General features: G+C 36.5%; 1 long non-coding RNA gene across 1 annotated transcript; it reads left to right on the top strand.

Moving 5' to 3' along the window:
* The first annotated feature begins 2,624 nt into the window (after positions 1 to 2,624).
* On the top strand, positions 2,625 to 3,188 carry LOC121987940. The gene is made up of 2 exons (XR_006113768.1): positions 2,625 to 2,827; positions 2,898 to 3,188. It is a non-coding gene; the product is annotated as an uncharacterized LOC121987940 (long non-coding RNA).
* The last annotated feature ends 15,326 nt before the right edge of the window (positions 3,189 to 18,514 follow it).

Genomic DNA, 18,514 nt, shown 5'->3' with positions numbered 1-18,514 from the left:
TGAAAATACATATTATGAATTTTCTAAACACTTTTCAAAAACTTAAGAGAACAGCTACGGTAAAATTGAGTTAATTGGACAAGGAAATGAAGTGCTAGTTCAATAAAATAATACACTAGCCCTATCATGAATTAAATATTTTTTTATAATAAAAATTAAAATTTGAGCAAGAAAGAAATTTAAATTTGAGCATGAAAGAAATTAACTATGTTTGGTAGGGTGTAATCTACCTTATAATGTAATCAAGATTACATTACAAGATAGATTATTTTATTTGGTTTAATTTTAAACTTGTAATGTAATCTGGATTACAAAAGGTAGTGAAATTTTGTAATATGGATTACAAAACAAATGCTATGTAATCCGATTACATTACGAGGTCGCCGTTTAACTAAAATTTAAATGTCGAATATACCCCTAGTTCACCATGGCCTCCGCCCATTGTCGTCGACGGCCACCGCCCACCGTCGTCTACCGTCTTCGCCGCCAGCGGACGCCGCTGTCTCCGCCGCCACCCGCTTTCGGTTGCTGCCGCGGCTGACGGTCGCCCGCCGCTGTCGGCCGGCGTCCGCCGGCCACCGCCGGTGGTCATCGTCGTCGCCAGTTGCTGGCAGTTGCCGATGGCGGCGGACGACGGAGGAGGCCAATGACAACGACCGTTGGTTGCCACAAGCTCCGGCAGATGCGCGACGACTGTCGGTAGAGATCGTAAGATATTTTTGTCATTTTATAATAATACAAATTAGATTCCCTATAGAAAATGATTGACACCAAACAAAAAAATATATTCATCCTTGTAATCAAAGATTACATATATTATATTACCAAATATAACAATATAATCAAAATTACATTACATTATAAATTTGATTATACTACAGATAAAATTACATTACACCAACTAAACATAGGCTAAAGGAAACTATCTACCATTAACTCACAAGATAGCACATTCAAGTCGAAGTGTTTTTTTCCCCGTCGATCAAGCATTCTGGTCGACGATGAAAAACATGACGAAATCATCTTATACTTCAGGGAAAGATTATTATTATTTTATAACTCAGGTATATGAGCAGGATTCTCTGGAGGGATTCAATAGCCACCTGTTAAATATGCTAAAGCTATGTTTGGTTGGGTGTAATGTAATTGAACTTGTAATGTAATTAAATTTGTAATGTAATGTAATCCTGATTACATTACCAACAGCTGCTAAGAGAACCTTCCCCCGCCCTATCAACCAAGTGTCACTCACCGTCAGACAAGGTCTGATACCCGACATTCCCTAACACTCGTCAGAGGCCAGTAGTATATATATATATATATATATATATATATAAGTTTTTAAATAATAATAATTTTAAACTATTATAAAATGTGAACTGAACTATGAATTGTAATCATTTTAGACGGTTAAGATTAACCATCAATCTCTCAAAAATCCTTGAATTGATAATTTTAAATCATGGAACCATCCATTCCAAACAACTTTATATATAACAATAGTTGTTATTATATATATATATATATATATATATATATATATATATATATATATAATTTTTAAAATAATAATAATTTTAAATTGTGATAAAATGTGAACTTAACTATGAACTGTAATCATCTTAGACAGTTAAGATTAACGATCAATCTCTAAAAAATCGTTGAATTGATAATTTTAAATCATCGAATCGTCGAGTCCAAACAACTATATATATAATAATAGTTGTTATTTTAGATCTAGAACACAATCATTGTCTTAATACTGATAGTGCAAATGCACGCTTAAATATAATCATAGACCTACTACTTAGTATAGGAACCAACTTAGAGTCTCAACAAAGTCAAATTAAAATCCTATTGGAAAAAATAACTATCATTTTAACTCAACAAAAATAAATACTAAGTGATTTAGAAAGAAATATTGATTTCTTAAAAGACACTCAAGACTAATTGATTAAAAGATTTAATCAACTCAATTTATTAAGTATTTCTATTAAGAAAAAAATCTTAAGTCTTTCAAAATTGATCATATAAAATAAACCTAAAAATTAGGACTTTAATCTAAACTGTTTTACTTCATATTAAAAAATTAATTGAAATACATAAAATTCAAATAACAGATGAATTAAATAATATGCATATTATAAATATAAATTAACAAACTTAACTTTGAAAATATATATTACGAATTTTCTAAACACTTTTCAAAAACTCAACAGAACGGCTATGGTAAAATTGAGTTAATTGGATAAGTAAATTAAGTGTTAGTTCAATAAAATAATACACTAGTTCTATCATGAATTAAATAATTTTTTATGATAAATTAAAGGAAACTGTCTACCATTGACTCACAAGATTGCACATTCAAGTCGAAGTGTTTTTTTTCCCCGTCGGTCAAGCATTCTGGTCGGCCACAGAACGGTGGAAGCATTCTTAAGGTACGTGATTTACCCTTTATCTTGTGGGGTCGACGATGATAAACATGACAAAATCATCTTATGCTTCAGAAATAGATTATTATTATTATTATTTTATAACTCAGGTATATGAGCAGGATCTGCTAGTCTATTTTTAGCAGATCAGATTTTGATCGTACTGATTAATCAAGAATCCCATCTGTTAAATTGATGGGGGACTCAACCGTACGAGCGGCTCCTCATCAGCCGTCAATATCCTCCGCAGCCCTCCGATCCTCTTCTACACAAACCCCTCCTCGCGCAAGACCCTGATTCCAAGCCAAGAAGCTAGGGTTTCCAATCCCCCTTCTATGGATCGGATACAGCCAAGAGAGGGGACTACAACCACGGCCTACTTCCCCTGGGATAAGGTATTTTTCTTATACTTAGGTACTTTTCCCGACCGTCTTTGAGCTGAAATTAAGGTGATATTTTGATTAGATTCTCGGGGGTTCTATGTGTGCTACAAGAGGTAAGAATCTTCCAAAAGCTTTCAAGCAGGTTGTGGTCTTCAGCATGGTGTTAATTGCTTGCTGTGAAGTTCTTGTGAGGAGAATAAACCCTTCGTTTTGAACTTTGGTCTGTTGCCCTGGTTTTATACTGTACCACAGTCTAGGAGGTAAAACCAAACTCTGGCTTGTTGAAATGGTTAGAAAGTATATATAGTGATAGATATGATGTGTTCTTTAGAGATATGTGAGATCTTTTTGCCCCATCATTAGTTCAGATATAGATCTTCTGGCGTTTATGTGATGCTCAAAGCAGAGGAAAAAAAAACAAGAAACAGAGGAAAAGACAAGGACGTAGGCGTGGACTGCTGGCTACAACTCGCGGCCAGTCTGTTCTTAGGATTATAGTGAGAAAACCTGCCAAAGAAGGTAGTTATATATATATATATATAAAATATAACCGAACCGAACCAATCAAATGACGGCGGTATAATAAGCAACACTGCTGACACGCGGACACAGTAGTCTAGAAATGGAAGCCAGCGTCTCGGTACTAAAAGTACCAAATGACGGCGGAGAGCAGCACGGCTGACACAGCCCTGGGAGGCATTCCGGCTACGGGCGCCAACGCGGCGACGAGCACCAGCAGCCACACCGCGTAGGCTCCGACAAGGCGGGCCGCTGCAGTGTGGCTGTCGAGTAGCGCTTCATGATCGGCCAGAGAGCGAAGGAGGTTGGCGGTGCAGACGATCACCAAAGGGTAGGGCGCAGCACGGACCATGAGAGCGCAATCGACGATGTCGGTCACTGCCCTCGGGAGCCTCCGGAACGCCACCGCCGAGAGCACGGCGACGAGCCCTAGCAGCCACGCGACGTAGGCGCACAGGAGGCTCGCTGGGGAGGCGCCGGCGGCCTCTGCGCCCTGAGCGAGCGGGAGGCCGTGCAGTAGTTTCGCAGCGCAGAACGCCATCGTTGGGAGACCAAGGCAGATGAGGAGCCGGTGGCTGCGGACGTCGTCGCCGTTGCTCATCGCTTTTTCCATGAATTTGGTTAACGCAGCCGGCGATGAAACTGTAGAGAGAGAGAGAGAGAGAGAGAGAGAGAGAGAGAGATTCACGAAGAGTGAAGAAGACGCAACCGGTGGAAGAGGTGGAAATCGAATGGAGTTATTTATCGGGGGTGGAACGCAGGGTCGACCAGTGCGGAAGTTTCCTCGAAACTTCCTGCTCTTTCCTAAATAAAATGCCCACCTCAACACCGGGATAGTCTGCCTTACCTTAAATTTAATGGAATCTAAAATATAGATATTTAATAAAAAAAATATTAGATTGAAATATATATATATATATATATATATATATATATATATATATATATAAATTTGTTATCCTGCGCGACGGACTGTACGCGCCGCGCAGGATAACAACTGTTTTTATTTTCTTTTTTAATTTTTTTTAATTTATAAATTAAAAAAAAATAAAAAATAAAATATTTTTTTTAAGAGTTTATTTTTAGGGTTCAGGCTTTGGTTATAGTATTAAAGTTATTTTTTTTTTAGATTTTACCTCTGGGGTTTAGGCTTCCCAATTAGGTTATAGTGTTTGGTTTTAAAAAAAATTAAAATAAAATTAATTTAAGCATTTATTGAGTATTGTAATATGTTAAGAGGATATATTAAGGTATTAGAAATTTATATAAGGAAATGTGAAATTTTTTAATTATTTTTTAATTTAAAAACTAATAAAAAAAATTAAAAAATATCGATTGATATGCTGCGCGCGTACAGTCACGTACTGTGTAGACGCGCAGATATCAATCATCTATATATATATATATATATATATATATATATATATACAGAATGGATCTCCTGCGGTGTTGGTGCGGCAGGTTTGGTGCGGCGGAAGAAAACAAAAAAAAAGAAAAAAAAAAAAAAAAACACGTCAGCTAAGTTAACAAAAATCATGTTTCTGCCTTCTCTTCCCCCTTTTCCTCTATCGGCAACGCTCGACACCCCTTTCCCTCTATCGGCGACGCGCGACACCCTCTCCGCCGAAGCATACCTGTCTCGCCAAGATCTACCAAGGCCTCTCTTCGCCCGAAGCTTACCGCCTCCCTCTATCGCCGACGCCCGACGAGCTCTCCGCCAAAGCAAACCTCTCTCGGCGCGATCTAGGGCTTTTTGTTGGCGGATCTTCACTCTCTCGCCGGCAGGGCATTCCTCCCTCTCCTGCGGTGTCTTGCGATCTAAGGATTTCTCCTGCCTTCTCTTCCCTCTCTCGCCGGCGGCGCACTCCCTCTCCTCCAAAGCTTGCAAGGTGCCGCGATCTATTTGTGAAAAAAAAATGAGGATGAAATTTTTATTATTTTTTATATTCAACTGTTCTCATAGATGGCATTGTTAATTTGTTTGGGTATCGAGGGATCCTTAAATATTTCTGATGCATGGGATTAAAAGAGTTAATCAATATAAAGATTGAATTTGCTATAAATTATTTTATATTTAATTTCCAATATTGTTGATTTGTATTTTACTTGTGAATGATATTACTCGAGATGATAAGCATGTACACGGATTTTACTATACTAATCTGCATAATTGATTCAACTTTTCCTAGCTATAATTATGTGGGAGTTTAAAAAGTAGCATTATTAGTTTGTCACCTTTCTTCAGTGATGGCAATTGTTATGTTAACTATAGGAATAACTACCAGCCAGGCTATTAACTATAGAAACAACTACCTCTGGAAGATAGTTTGCTTCATAACTAAATGTGACAATTGTTTGTCACCTTTTTGCTTTATACTGGTAGGAAAATAAATTATTTTTCTTATGTTATTTTGTTTTAGAAAATTATTATTTTGCTTCTTTATTATACTTAAGTTTGTTGTTTATTCTGAAATAAGATATAGTATTTATTTATTTATTTATCTATTATCAAATATAATGCGAGGACGTATAGAAATGGAAGAAAATAGAGTTGATGATCAAGAATTCATTCCCCAAGTTACAGATGCTCGAAAGCCAAAAATTGGAATGGAATTCCCATCACTAGAGGATGCATATTCGTTCTATAACCAATATGCTCGAGAAGCCGGATTTAGTTCAAGGAATAGCACGAGCAGGAAAAACAAGATGACAAATGAAGTCACATGGAAACAAATTGTATGTTTTAAAGAAGGGCATACAGATCTAATGCGAAACAATAAACATCCAAACCATAATCAAGTAATAAGGGAAAGAGCATGTGGCGTAGTTAGAACGGGTTGTAAGTCAAATATTGCATTTGTCAAGAAACAGACGGGGCCTAATTGGGTTGTTTGTAACTTCATAGAAACTCATAATCATCCGCTCTCAACTCCATCAAAGGTGCATTTGCTACGCTCACATCGTAGTGTTTCTGTAGCCAAGAAAGCATTGACAAAACAGTTTTCAGAAGCCAATGTACCAACTTGTCAACAAATGCGTTTATTAGAGATAGAGTATGGAGGCCCCGAGTGGGTAGGTTGCACAGAAAAAGATATTAGAAACTTTGAGAGAAATCTTAGGGATGAGCAAAAGGGTATTGATGCTGAAACACTGGTTGAGTTTTTTACATCTGAGCAAGAAAAGAATTCAGCTTTTTTCTTTGATTACGAGACTGATTCAGATAAAAAATTTAATAGGTGCTTTTGGGCTGATCATGTATCAAGAAGGGCATACAGTGTATTTGGTGATGTAGTTGTATTTGATACTACATATAACACCAACAGATATGGCTTGATTTTGACTCCATTTGTAGGAGTTAACCATCATCATCAAACAATTCTTTTTGGTTGTGGATTTATTAGTGATGAGAAAACTGAGTCTTTTGTTTGGTTGCTTACAAAGTTTTTAGAAGCCATGCCTAAAGGTGCACCAAACATTATCATCACTGATCAAGATCCTGCTATGACAAAAGCTATTGCACAGGTTTTCCCTCAAACAGTGCATAGATATTGTTTGTGGCACATATTGAACAAATTCCCAGAAAAACTAGACCCTTTGACTTTTCGAAACCACTATCACAACATAAAGAATGTCATTACAAATTCTACAGCACCTGATGATTTTGAGAAGTCATGGGAAGAGACTATCAAATTCGCTAACTTAGAGAAAAATGATTGGTTATGTTTGATGTATGAATTGCGGCACAGATGAGTTCCAGTATATTTTAGTCATGTATTTTCTGCAGGAATGTCAAGTAGTCAAAGATCTGAATGCTCACATGCATTTTTCAAGAAATATGTCTCAAATAAGAACTCATTAATGGATTTCATCACCCGTTTTAATAGAGCACTGAGACACCAAAGACACAATGAGTTAGTTGCAGACCATATTGATATGAATGAGCATCCCAAAGTTAAGACAACCTGGCCAATGGAAACTCAAATGGTTAAGTTATATACAAAAAAAAAATGGTTGGAATTTCAAAAGGAAATGACCGAGAGTCATAGTTATTATGTACAACAGACATTTACAGGAGTTGCCTCAGCGGTTTACCATGTAATGAAATTTCAAAGTAGTTCTTCCTCAAAATCAAGAGTGCTCACTCATGACAAACAAAGGGACTACATATCGTGTAGCTGCACAAAATTTAAGTTCGAGGGAATTCCATGCAGACATATGTTAGCTTTTTTTTCGTATCAACCAAGTGTTTCTTTTGCCTGATATGTATATACTCAAACGATGGACACGAGATGCAAAAGTTGGAGCAGTATATACTTTAGGGGAGCAAAATTTCATTGATGATCCAGATTCAGAAAGGTATTTGATGTCGAGGCACTCGAGGTTATCCTATAAAGCTTCAGTATTAGTTGATGATGCATCTTTGAGTAATGAGAGGGCAACCTTCTTGGATGAACAATTTGATTATATTTACAACAAAATTCAAGAGATGTCCATTAGTACAACATACAGTGATAGAAGTCAAAGAAAGAAATCCATTGATGAGGGTCTTGGTATTATCGATCCTTCTACAGTAAGAACTAAGGGATGTGGGAAGAGATTAAAATCATCAAAGGAGAAATCAACCTCAAATTCCAGGCTTTGTCATGGGTGCGGACATCGAGGAGTATCACATGACAAGCGTAACTGTCCCAATTTGCAGCAAGGGTATGTACCGATTAATTTTATATTTTTATTATATTTTATTATATTGTGTGTATGACAATGTGTCAATTATCAGATCAATTGAAGATAATAATCATATCAGTCTTGACGACACATATGAACCTGATTTGGGATCTGTAGCTGGTACTATCAAAGTTTTAAATTGTTAAATTATAGTGGTTCTAAATGAATTTAATAAATTATCTTTATTGTTGCAGGTTCTAACAACATGCGCTAGGATGTTGAGACTATCTATAGTTGGTATTCATCTATTTCATTTCTAATAAACTGCTATAATTCTCAATTCTATTTTTTTTTTTTTTGTAAATAAGTGTCGCAGTAACATCATTCTTTCTGTTATATCCTTAGGCCTGATTTACTGATGCATTATTGCGTGAATTGGCTGGAATAACTATATGATCTGATTTCGTTGACTGCAAATTATTATTTTTAATTTCGTTGACTACATGATCTGATTCAAGTTTTTACTCTCTTTTTTTTCCAGCTTGTGTCGATCTTCTCACCTTTGGCCTAAAAGTTCTATTGAGGTGTCTGCTAAAGAACAGAAGAAGACATAAACACATGAGTTCTATTGAGATGTCTGCATCAAACTGGGGGTGGTCTTCAACCGTATAAGGACCATTTTGGTTGTTGATTTTACTAATAATTTTGACTATGTAAACTAAAACGGTTGTATAAATGCATATATTTGCTAGCTTGTGTTGGTTCCACTTTTTCTTGTTTAACTTTTTCTTTTCTTAATACTTGTTAATTGTCACTCCCAATATGTTAATGATTCAATTGTTGGTCTATCTTAAAGTTTGATGAACTGATTCGATGTGATTCAATTGCTCAGTTTTGATGATTGTGTACTCATACTCTGGGAACCCTCATCAATTTCTCGTAATAATTTGATTTGTTTGCTTTTAGATGCTCTAATTTTGTCAAGTCATTCTCTATTTTCTTTTTTAATATCATCCGGAACACTAACACAAGGTGCAACCTCTTTATGTGTTTGAGCTAAATGTCCTTCCATTCGATATATGATGACAAAATTTGCATTTGGATCGAATCAGTTGAAATATCAAATTCCTAGAAAAATCAAAGAAAAAAATTAAAACAAATAATTAATTAATTAGAAATATTATCAGCAAAAAAAAAAGGGAATCAAGGCATCTGGATCAATCCAGATCCGTTCTGGAACGATTACTTGATCGTTCCAAGAGTCTGAATCAATCAAGTGATCGATCCAGATCCTTTCTGTTCAAACAGAAAGGATATGGATCGATCATTGGATCGATCCAGACTCCTGGAATGATTACTTGATCGTTCCAGGAGTTTGGATCGATCAAGTGATCGATCCAGATCCTTTCTGTTCAAACAGAAAGGATATGGATCGATCACTGGATCGATCTAAGGGTCTGGATCGATCACTGGATCGATCCAGACCCCTGGATCGATCAAGTGATCGATCAAATTCTGAAGTGATCGATTCTGAGAAGAAGGCTATGGATGAGCTCAAGCTGCTCGTCCAGGCTGCCCTTGCCAACAGAGAATTCATCCCTCTGGCACCTCCAACTCCTCCTCTGGCCTGAAGAGCCCGCTGCCCCTGCTGTGGAGGAGCCCAAGGTTGAGATGAAAGAGCCTCATAAGTCAGTAGTTGGAGAAGGGAATCTGGGTATTTCTCTCTTGATTGTTGTAATTGTTGAAAGGAATCAAATTCCTTACACACTAGAGCATTTCAGGTGTTCATCAATGTTCCATGGTGGTATCTAGCCTTTAACTGGATGTTGAGTCCTTTCCTGACCCTCTAAGTCAGCAGCCTTTAACCGGAGGAGAGGGAGTGCGCTGCCGGCGAGAGAGGGAAGAGAAGGCAGGAAAAATCCCTAGATCGCAAGACACCGCAGGAGAGGGAGGAATGCCCTGCCGGCGAGAGAGTGAAGATCCGCCAACAAAAAGCCCTAGATCGCGGCGAGAGAGGTTTGCTTCGGCGGAGAGCTCGTCGGGCGTCGACGATAGAGGGAGGCGGCAAGCTTCGGGCGAAGAGAGGCCTTGGTAGATCTTGGCGAGACAGGTATGCTTCGGCGGAGAGGGTGTCGCGCGTCGCCGATAGAGGGAAAGGGGTGTCGAGCGTTGCCGATAGAGGGAAAGGGGGAAGAGAAGGCAGAAACGTGATTTTTGTTAACTTAGCTGACGTGTTTTTTTTTTTTTTTTTCTTTTTTTTTATTTTCTTCCGCCGCACCAAACCTCCCGCACCAACACCGCAGGAGATCCATTCTGTATATATATATATATATATATATATATATATATATATATATATATATATATAAAGGTCTACCGACCTTGCAGCCACTTGACAACAATGGTACACTTTGATTTGGTTGGGTAGGCTTTAATAATTTAGGGAGTTTTTTTTTGTGTCGTTGAATCGTAAAGCTGCATGGTAAAAAAAAGAGGTTAATTAATGATGATGCTCTAGGAACTAGAATGCAGGTTAATTAATGATGCTACAAGAGTAACTTTCAATTTTTTTATATTCACTAATTCATTTTGAGCGTGCTTTATCCACAGGCATATTGATATCCTTGGCGCTCTAATTTATTGGCAGCTCAAGCCGAGGGGAAATCGAATCGATCTCATCTTTCTCGCAACTCCCCACTCTTTGGTGCCATGACTCTGTGGCACCCTATTTCTTTGGATGCTTGTCTTCTTGATATTGTGACAGTGTGACACGGAATCTTAAATTATAATCATATAAATCTCAGATTATTTTTAGAAAAAAATAATAATTATAAAAATCTTAAATTATTTCAAAAAAAAATAACAGTGTGAATCTTGGGACACGAGAAAAACGTCAACCATTTTCTTATGAAAGGTGATTCGCCCCTATGGGCATAGGTACGCACACACATATATTTGAAACCCTAAACATCATTTCGTTTTGATTTTTGCTTTTTGCTCATCGACCGAAAACTTACTTGAGCATCAGAGTAACTGTGTCGAAAAACCCCTAACTATCATTTTAACACTTTTCTTTTTTCTTCTTCTTCTTCTTCTGTCTAGTCTCTAGCAAATCTACCCGACAATCCTCGTTATCATTAAGCAATTAGCGACAAAGTTAGTATAAGTACCCTAAATTGGTTTTGATGTGATCAACCAAGTTAAATTAGATTCTGTATTTTTGATGTCTTGTGTCTAAGTGTACAGGGACTTAGGATCATAAGAAGTCGAGCGCAAGATGTAACTCGCGAAAAGGATGACACTAAAGTGAGTTGATGGACTCAGTGCATCTGAGTGACGAGATGTTGTAGAAGAGTACACCAGCGGACGAGAAGGATGTGTGTGGCGCTTCCGAGGGATGAGAAGTCGGGGAAGAAGATTGCTAAAGGAGAAGGTCGGAGTTGGGTTTAGGTGAGCTCAACTCTGGACGACCGGAGAATCACTCAAGCGACTGAACAAGTCAACTTGAGTTGACTCTATCCAATCGCTCAGACCAGGTCTAGGTGCTCGAACTAGGTCCCGACGCCTAGGATGCCCGAGCCACGTTAGCGACCCGTAGCAAAGACGATGAAAGTTGCAGTCCACGTCAGCATACTACAAACGCCCAGACTGGGTCTAGTGCCCAGAAGTCGATAAGTCGTTGGAGAAGACTATGAGACGACCACATCCAGGAGCACGGACTGGATCCAGGAGCCTGGGAGCTACCACGTCAACAAACGAGTAGTTCGACTAGTGAGCTATAAATAGAGCCCTGGTCTTCGAAGTTAGACACAACGAACTCTATACTTTCAATTTGAATTTTGTTTTTCTGTTTCTGTGTTTTCAACGCTTGTAAAGAGGCTTCTCCGCCTGATTGAGGGAGATCTTTTATTGGAGCTTTAATTGCCTTGAATTAAAAATCTTCCCGATTGTAAATCAAGTAAAATTTCGATCTCTACTTTTTAATTATTATTTATATTTTATTTGTTCAACTAATGTTTGTTTGACTTTGCTAAGTTAAGAATCAAGAGATAGTTTTAAATTGTACTTGTAGGCTATTCACCCCCTTTAGCTTGTTAGAGTATATACTAAAAGCCTAGCTTTTGTATAAACATTTATTTAGAAATAAGAATCACATTGGTCAAGTATCTACATTTATGTTAAGTGTAGTTGTTCAATTAATTTATATCGTAGATAACATGGTGTGTAGTGTCACGCACAGAAGATCATGTTATCAGTTCTTTATAAATTATAAACAGTTGCTCACGACTAAGATGGAAAGGAACAAACCATCGGTAAAGTCGTAGTGTGATTAGAGATTAGTTTATCTTGACTGATAAATTACACTAGTACACTCTAAGTGTATTGAGTAGGACCATTTTAGGTAAGTTCTTTTTATACTGACTTGATAAAAGAACTAGACCTTAGTTATTATGGAAGTGTGTACTCTTAATCCTAATATAATAACAAACACATATATTTAGTATTTATTTCTTTGACTTATCAATGTGTGAGATTTAGCTCAATAAATCAATAAGTCCGATAAGTTGGGAAATGATACTACTTATAGTGTGTGTTGTTGATTATAAAAGGAAACTGTGTCCTAGTAATCTAGGTTGATAATGTCCCCAAGAGGAGCTCATAAGGATTGTCATGTTAAACCCTGCAGGTGGACTTAGTACGACATGACGATGAGGTTGAGTGGTACTACTCTTGGACTAAGATATTAATTAAGTGAGTTGTCAGTAACTCATTTAATTAGTGGACATTTGACATCTTAAACACAGGGAGACTAACACACTCATAATAAGAAGAAGCCCAAAATGTAATTTGAGATTGGTGCGGTAGTTCAATAATAGTTCTTTAGTGGTATGAATTATTATTGATGAAATTAAGTTGTGTGTTCTGGGCGAACACGGGAAGCTTAATTTCATCGGGAGACCAAAATCAATTCCTCCTCTCGGTCCCTATCGTAGCCTCTTGTATATAGAGATTTATACCCACCACATATCCACTTCTTACCCACCTTTATACCCATCCTATTGGGGCCGGCCAAGCAAGCTTGGAACCTAAGCTTGGGCCGGCCAAGTAAATAGGATGAGTTGAGTTGGTGTGGCCGGCCCTAGCTTGAACCCAAGCTTGGTGTGGCCGGCCACATCATATTAAAAAGGGGTTTTTATTAAAATTATTTCTTCTGTGGATATCATGCTTTTAAAAGAGAGTTTGAAATTTAAATCTTTCCTTTTATAGCTTTCTAAAAAAAATTAAGAAAAGATTTGAAATCTTTCCTTATTTGTAGATTGAAAGGCAGATTTTAATTTTGAGAAAACTTTCCCTTTTTAACCATGTTCATGATTTAAAAGAGAGTTTAAACATTAAATATTTCTTTTATAAAGCTTCTACAAAAAATTAAGAAAAGATTTGATATCTTTCCTTATTTGTAGATTGAAAAAGATTTTATTTTTTAGAGATAACTTTCTTTTTATCCACATGTTTAAAAGAAAGATTTAATTTATAAAAATTCCTTTTTATAAACTATCGTGAAGGGAAAAATTATTGAAGAATTTTTTTTAAAAAAATTCCGGAAGCAAATTAGGAAGTTTTAATTCTTGTGTGAATTAAAATTTCCTTGATTGGGAGAAAAATGTGGCCGGCCATTATTATTGAGAAAAGAAAATTGTTTTTAATTAAAATAATTTTTATTTTTCATGGCAAAGGAATTAAGGAAGTTATTATTTAAATTTTCTTATTTGCCAAGACCAAGGATTATAAAAGAGGGGGTAGAGGTGTCTTCATGGCTAACGACTCTATTCTTTTTCTTCCTCTCTTTTCCTCCTTGGTGTGGCCGGCCCTAGGGTCTCTTCTCTTCTTCTTCTCTTCTCTTCCTCCTTTGTGGCCGGTGGCATCAACACAAGAGCAATCAATGGTGGCCGGTTCTAGCTAGGAGAAGAAGGAGAGAAAGGAGTTTTTGTTTCTAGCATCCCTTGGAGCTTGGTGGTGGTGGCCGGACCTCTACTTCTCTTGGAGAATTATGGTGGCCGAATCTTGCTTGGAGAAGAAGGTGGCTCAGGTGGATTCTCATCGCGGTAGATCGTTGCCCACACAACGTCTGGGATAAGAAGAGGAATACGGTAGAAGATCAAGAGGTTATTTGCTTACAAAGAAAGGTATAACTAGTAATTATTTTCCGCATCATACTAGTTTTCTTTGTATAGTTATTTTTGGAAATACCAAACATAAGAGGCATAAGATTCTAGAGTTTTCGGATTTGTTTCGAATTTGTGTTTTTTTTTTGAATTTATGATTCGATTGTTCTTTTTGGTTAACCTAGAGTTATTTAAGGAAATTAAATATTAGCTTTCCTTAAAAGGCTTTGTCTAGGCGGTGGTGGTTGCTCTCATATCCAAGAAGGTCATGTGCCTCGCCATGCAGTCCTGGAAGCTAATTTTGGAAATTAATATTTAATGGAATTAATAACATAGGTGGATTTGAATCAATAGTGTTAAGTTCCGCTTACGATTCAAATCAAAACCATTAAGAACAGATAAGTTAAATTTGGAATCAATGATGTTAAGTTCCGTCTGTGATTCCTAATTTAACTTCTAAAGAACACAATAGGTTATTTAAGGAAAGGTTCGATACTTGTACAAAAAAATTTTATACAGTGGAATCGGTACGTTTTCCTAGGACTAACCAACATAGCTAGCCTACACGGGAACAACAATTTGTATCAGAGCGAGGTGCACTTTAGAAGGACTAACCGCCAACGAAAGTAACATGAAGATGGCCAGAGCAAGCATTAACCTGCCAAAGTTTTAGGGAAATTTCGCCACATAGAAAAAGAGAATAGTGGTATTTTTTAACACTAGTTTTGAAATTTTATTAACTATTAAATATGATTTTGTAGCACCCAGAGATCAACACAATGACAAAAAAGAAGAACATATCTGTAGCAAAAAAGGAGCAGACCGACTTTGTGGCCAAGGGAAAAGCAAAATTCCATCTGCTAATTGCATTATCATGGCAAAAAGTCAACCAGATCAACACTTATGACTCCACTAAAGAGCTCTGGGAGAAGTTCCTGGAACTTCACGAAGGAACCTCAGAAGCTAAACTAGAGAGGTGGGACTTGCTCATAAATTAACTGATAAATCTCTGAATGGAAAAAGGAGAAACGATAGCCTAACTACACAGGAAGATCAAGAGCTGATCATTGAACTCACAGATCTAAGAGAAATGGTAGCAAACTAAGATTCGCTAAGGTATGCGTTAAATGTTTTTCCGAGAACACCAAAATGGATGTCTATAGTAGACTCTTTCTATATCTCCAAGGATCTTGAGGTATGTACTTTAGAGAATTTATTTTCTACTTTTGAATCACACAAATCAAGATACGCAGATCTAAGAAAAGAGACAGAGTCAAGTCAAAACCTAGCACTGAAAGTTAACCAGAAAGATGAATCAGATTCTGACACATTACTTGACAAAGACGAAACAACTTTTATGGTAAGGGAATTTTTAAAGTTTTTTAAATCTAATAACTTTGACAAGAAACAGGCCAACAAGATTATCCAGACAAATAGGAAAGTTAGATGATATAACTGTCAGAAAGAAGAGCACATCAAAGATCATTGCCTGAAACTCAAAAGCAAGGAAAAAGAAAAGGGCAAAGAAGATCAAAGCACAAGAACCTCAAGGAAATTTGGGCTAAAACGTTATCGTCCGAATCCGAGACAGAGCAATACGTTGGACTAGCATTAACGACAAGTTACCAAGAAGGAGAAGAAGACAAAACTTCGTCCGAGATGAGTATTGAGAGCATCGATGAAGGGGAAGCTTCGAATTACGAGTCCGACATGGTAAGTGAGGTACAATTCTTACCTCCTGATCAACTTTATGAGGCAATTAAAATGTTTTCTAGATCGTTATGTAAATTGCGAACTAAGTATATAAATTTTAAAAAGGAAAAATAATGATTTGAAAATAAACTTAGCTAAAGCCTGTCTTTTAGAACATTTTGACCAAGTACAAACGAAAAATGTAAAACTAAAGGAGTAAATAAAATTATTGAAAAAGAATGATGCATTTTCAAATTTTTCATCAATTTAAAATTTTAGAAAAAAATGGAGGGCTAAATTGGTATATTAAAAATCATAGGAGTTAAATTATAAAAAAAACCCTAGAAATTATATCTCACGAAAATTTTTGATAAATTCAGTAGGTAGAAATTTATTTTCTTTCCCTAAATTATGTTTAGTTTGATTAAAATTAATTTTTATGCCTGCTTTAATTTTAATTTACTTTAATTTTTAAATTTTTAAAGTTGCTTACAAAAGTAATTAGTTAGTGTACCTTCTTTTCATATTTTAGGTTGATTTTTTTTTATGATGAACAAATGAATTAAATGTTAGTATTAAAATTTTTGAATTTTTTTTACTAATAATTATTTTTTTATAAATTTGTATTGAAAAAATAAATTTTAAAAGTTAAAATATTTTAGAGATTAATTTCAAAATTTTAAACTTTTTAGATAATTATCATTGTATTTTGAATGACTAAAAAAATTAGTTAGATTTTTAAGACTAAAAATTACTTTTAAATATTTTATTTTTAAAATAACTTTATTTACTGAAAATATTTGTTACAGTTAAAATTAAAATATTTTGTATAAAGAATTTTTTATCATACTTTGACTCATTATGATTGTTATTTACAAAAAATTTCAGTATTTTTTGAAACTTTAAAATAATTTTTAAATTATTTTTCTAAAATATTGAGATTATTCAATTAAAAATTATTTCTCTGAAAATTAAATTCAGTAAAAATGCATATAATTAATAATTCTATTTAAACCCTCTAGAAAAACTTTTATTGTTTTTCTAATATTTTTTTCCGTATTCTCCTATTTTTTTATATGATCAAAGGGAGAGAGAATAAGGATTAAGTTAAGGGGCGGTTTAAATTTTTTATTGCAAATTTATGTTATATTATAAATCCAAATAAATGTTTTATTATTTTTTTTTCCTAACTTAACTTGGATTGATGCACATTGAAAATGAGGAAATTGTAAGTACCCCGATTTTATTTTGATGTGATCAACTAAGTTAAGTTAGACTTTGCATTTTTGATGTCTTGTGTCTAAGTGTGCAGGAACTTAGGAATACAAAAAGTCGAGCAGAAGACACAGCTAGTATGAAGGATGACACGGGAAGCGAGTCGACGAGTTTGGTACATCCGAGGGACGAGGTGCTGCGGAAGAGTACACCGACGGACAAGAAGGACGCACGTGGAGCTTCTAAGGGATAAGAAGCTGGGGAGGAAGACTGCTCGAGAAGAAGGCCGGAGTTGGCTTCATGTGAACTCAACTATAGAGGGTCGGAGAATCACCCAAGCGACCAAACAAGTCAACTTGAGTTGACTTTGTCTAGGCGCTTAGACCAGGTCTAAGTGCTCGAACTCTAGGTGCCCGGACCAGGTTTGAGCGCCTAGATGTCCCGACCACGTCAGCGACCCATTGCGAAGAGGATCAAAGCTAGAGTCCACATCAGTAGACTCCAAGCGCTCGGATCGGGTCCAAGTGCCCAGAAGTCGATAAGTCATTGACGAAGAGCTGTTGCAGAGTGGATTAAGGCAACCACATCCAGGCGCCTGAATTGGGTCCAGACTCCCAGGAGTTGCCATGTCAACAAACGCCTAGTTCGACCAATGGGCTATAAATAGAGTTCTGGTATTCGAAGTTAGACACAACGAACTCTGTAATTTCAATTCGAATTTTATTTTTTTGTTTCTATGCTGTCAACACTTGTAAAAAGGCTTCTCCGCCCGAGTCCTGACTAAAAGGAGATCTTTTATTGGAGCTTTCATTGTCTTGAATTAGCATCCTTCCCGATTGCATACAAAGTAAAATTTCAACCTCTACTTTTTAATTAATGTTTATGTTTTATTTGTTCAACTAACGTCTGTTTGACCTTGCTAAGTTGAGAAGCAAGAGATAGTTTTAAATTGTACTTTCAAGTTATTCACCCCCTCTAGTCGACCTACACGGGATGTACGGTTAGCTTCCCTGCCAACCCACCAATGGTTCATTCATCGACATTCTTAGACTGGATCAAATTGGCTCTATCTATGAAAACACTGAGTTAAGAGCTAAATTAGAATCTTAAGATGGATGACACTGGAAGATCCAACATCATTAACATGATAACGGAGGATTTTGACAAATTGGTAGCTATAAAGGTGCAAGCAGTATTGCAAGAACAGCCTCAACAGTCCTTTCTGCTGAGAACCAATCTATCAACCAAGCCCCACCACCTTAGTCAGTTGAAGTGACACTGGCGCCTCACCAGAAGATGCCCCAGCCCACGAAAACATCGCATAATGTGTTCCCCGAGCCGATTGGTTTGTCGATAATGAGGAAATTTTCCGTAGAATCCATGGGAGAAACCACCCGCCCCCCGATCCTCTGAAAGGGAAAGGCCAATATCTAGAGGGGGTGAA

This window comes from Zingiber officinale, chromosome 5B (genome assembly GCF_018446385.1).
Source record: "Zingiber officinale cultivar Zhangliang chromosome 5B, Zo_v1.1, whole genome shotgun sequence".
Lineage (NCBI taxonomy): Eukaryota > Viridiplantae > Streptophyta > Magnoliopsida > Zingiberales > Zingiberaceae > Zingiber > Zingiber officinale.
The sequence above is the reverse complement of the archived record's forward strand: the minus strand, read 5'-3'. Positions and strand labels throughout refer to the sequence as shown.